This window comes from Peromyscus leucopus, chromosome X, assembly GCF_004664715.2.
Source record: "Peromyscus leucopus breed LL Stock chromosome X, UCI_PerLeu_2.1, whole genome shotgun sequence".
NCBI classification, from domain to species: Eukaryota; Metazoa; Chordata; class Mammalia; order Rodentia; family Cricetidae; genus Peromyscus; species Peromyscus leucopus.
Genome location: NC_051083.1, coordinates 98,657,885 through 98,661,589, shown reverse-complemented (window position 1 = coordinate 98,661,589; position 3,705 = coordinate 98,657,885). Strand labels below are relative to the sequence as shown.

General features: G+C 37.0%; 1 pseudogene; it reads right to left on the bottom strand.

The window, feature by feature from the left end:
• Positions 1–238: 238 nt before the first annotated feature.
• LOC114698338 lies at positions 239–365 on the bottom strand (annotated as a pseudogene).
• Positions 366–3,705: the final 3,340 nt, after the last annotated feature.

Below are 3,705 nucleotides of genomic sequence, written 5' to 3'. Positions count from 1 at the left end.
GTATTGTTTTCTTCATTTGTCAGCTGCGAAAATGGAAACCTAGGAAAATTTAGTGCGGAAGAATAGGGAAAACAGATCCTAGAAGACAGAGCTCACATGGACTGTCTCCCAGGCTGGTGCCTTTCAAATGCTTCTTCAGTTTTTTAGACTTCTGAACAAGACCTTGGGATCTAGATGGCTAATGAACTTCCAAGTCACATATACCTTTCAAATATTCATTAAAATTCCTAAATCAAAATGCATAATCGTATTTTAGAAAATAATTAACATTACATAGGAAAAGTCGTTACTCTAAAATTTTCAATCAGCAATAATTATGCCTCAGATAAACTTCATGAGCTGTGATATTGCCTTTGAACAAAGATACATTAAAAGTTGGTCCAAAAGAAAAACTTGCTGTAAAATCAATTGAATCAGAAAAAAAATGTGAATGGCATTTAATATGGTCATCTTTTGTCATGGTAATTTATTACTGCTATTAGTGATATATAACATTTGAAAAAATAAACTATATAGCGTCTAACTTTAAACACTTATGCCTACCATAATTCTGCCTGATTTTTTCCTCAGTCTAATCATATATATGTAATCTCTGCAGCACTTAAGTAATTGAGATAAAATGATAATGACTTCAAGGACAGCCTAGGTTACATAGGGAAACCCTGTCTCAAAATTGTTTTGTATATTGATCAAAGATTCAGTTTAACTTTTTTGACTTGCATAAACACATGGATTTAGTGTGATCAAATCAGCAGCAAGTGATTTGAATGTTCCTTGAAAATCATCTTGGTATTCAAACAGAAAGACGGATTGTTAATATTTGTAAAACTGTATAGTATTAGTAAGTACAATAATGAATATTCCATCCAAAATGTTTAACATAATAAATTAGTGATAGTTTGCAGAGACCTTATTTTAAAGGAAAAGAAACACAGCTGATGAATATGCTTGAATATTTTAAGCGTGTGTGTGTGTGTGTGTGTGTGTGTGTGTGTGTGTATACACAAATTTATATGTGCCCTTTTGCATAGCTTTTCTGTAATTTTCCTGCAGTATGTTCATCTCCAACTTCACATGGGAGATAAAAGATGTGTCTAAGTAGTAGTTGTAGGTGAAGAGCCTTTCTCCATGAGCTTTGACTTTAATATCTTTGTGTTTACATGGTAGAGCTGCATAGAAATCATGATGTTAGTAGAGAAAAGGAAAAACATCTCATTTTTGGACTTTAGCATCATACTTCAGATTGCAAATTGCAAAGGATGAGAATGGTTCAGAGAGAGTACTGAGACTAAGTGGAGGTTATTCACAAGGAAATAATCACTGAAAGAGTAGCAAGAACATAAACATAGACAAGGGGATTTACTGGATTAACACAATCAGAGTCTAAAAAGTATCATGGCAACCATTAATAGCACAGCTCAGTCTAAGAAGCTGTAATAATCAGAATCTGGGGGAACAATGATGCAGCCCTCAGTGGTCAAAGGTCCTAGAGGCCCCAGTGGGCTGGCTGCTTGTAGAAATATCAGATGCTGAATACGGAAGTCTGAAGAAGGAGAAATCTGATATTAAAGGGCAACTGCAAGAGCAGAAATCACATGCCATGCAGAAATAGAAAGGGAGACCTAAAAGAAAAATAGAGTGCCCCCGTTGTTCCTGCATCTTTCATTTAGATTCTCAAGTGTTTGGATCTTGTGCTGATTGCTCTTTAATGTCAACTTGTTGTAACTTAGTGTCACCTGGAAAGAGGGAACTTTAACTCAAGAATTGCCTTCATCAGATTGTCCTATGAAATTTACCTTGACAGATGATTTTTGTGGGAGGACCTAGTTCACTGTGGGGTTAGGAATGGGGAAGGTTGAGCATGAACAAGAGAGCAAAAATGCCAGTGATGTTCCTTCAGAGTTTCTGTTCCAGGTTCCCACCTTGATGCCTTTAATCCCAGCACTCAGGAGGCAGAGCCAGGTGGATCTCTGTGAATTCGAGGCCAGCCTGGTCTACAAAGCGAGTTCCAGGACAGGCACCAAAACTACACAGAGAAACCCTGTCTCGAAAAAAAAAAAAAAAAAAAAAAAAAAAAGCAAACTAGAAGAGATGGTACTAACCTACATTGAGGCTGAATCTTCTGGTGCAGGATGGAAACCAAAACGACCAGTCTCCTCTGAAGGCTTTCTTACAGAAGGAATCTGAAGTAATATCTTATTATTTTTGTAATCCCAGTCAAGTTGATAACCCCAGATTAATCATGATTGAGACAGGAAGCCAATAGAAGTCAAAATGATACTTGACCAAAGAGATGTTGTCTAGGAACTAACATCAATTTTATTTTGCCAAATCAATTATTTCCTCATAATCTTTCTAAGTCATGATCTTTAGTATCTCATACCATCCTTCTAGTTGGTGAGAATATCCTGCATAGGGTCATATATTTAAACACTTGGTGTCTGTGGATGTTTGAATGAGAATGGCCTCCATAGACTCATATCTTTGAATGCTTGGTCCCCAGTTGATGGAACTGTTTGGGAAACACTAGGAGGTGTGGCCTTATTGGAGGAAGTGCAACACGGTGGAATGGCTTGGAGGTTTCAAAAGCCCATTCCCAGTTAGCTCTGTCCTTGTATTGGTGGATAAGATAGGAGCTCTAAGCTGCTGTTCAAATGCCATGCCTTCCTGTCTGCTCTCATGTTCCCCTTTATCATTGATATAGACTCATCTTCTGAAACTGTAAGCTCCTTATAAACTCTTACTTCCATAAGTTGTCTTGGTCAGAGTGTCTCCTCACAGAAATGGAAAAGTGGTTAAGATATTGTCTCATTGGTGGCACTGTTTGGGAGGTTATATAATCCTTAGACCATGAAATCTTACAGGAAGAACTATGTCACAAAGTCCGAAGGTGTACTTCAATGGTTTATAGCCTTTCTCCACTTCCAGGTCACTATCTCTGCTTTATGTTGTATGGTTGAAAATGTGGTCTCAGGCTAGAGAGATGGCTCAGAGGTTGAGAGCACTGGCTGTTCTTCCAGAAGCCCTGAGTTCAATTCTCAGCAACCACATGTTGGCTCACAACCATCTATAATGAGATCTGGTCCCCTCTTCTGGCATTCACCAAACATGCAGGCAGAACACTGTGTACATAATAAATAAATAAATAAATAAATAAATAAATAAATAAATAAATAAATTAATAAATCTTTTATAAATAAATAAATAAATTTTTTAAAAAGGAAATGTGATCTGTAAGCATCCAGCTCTTGCCCCCATGGCATGTCACTCCTACAGAAACACCCTACTGGAAAAAATATGGCAAATAAACTCTTTCTTCTGTAAATTGCTTTCAGTAATTATATTTTATTGCAGCAACAGAAAAATAACTAATACAGCATGCAAAAAATTCTGCCAGCTCCAGTTCCAAAGTTAGATCAAAATTTGTCTACATCACAGGGCTACTAATGAACAATATGTAAATATCTGATTAGATGAGAGAAATTTCCATACTGACCTACCTATTTTTACTTGTGCACTCCCTCATAATTCGTTTCCCATATAAGAACTACAATCATCACTTAAAAATACCTTTTCTCCAGCATCTCTGGAAAGAACTGTAGTAAAACCCACTCTGTATGGTCTGCGAGGCTCTAGATGATATATCCACTACTTTACTTCAGCTCCTCATGCTTCCAGAAGATTTGCTAGGCACGACTTACTGGC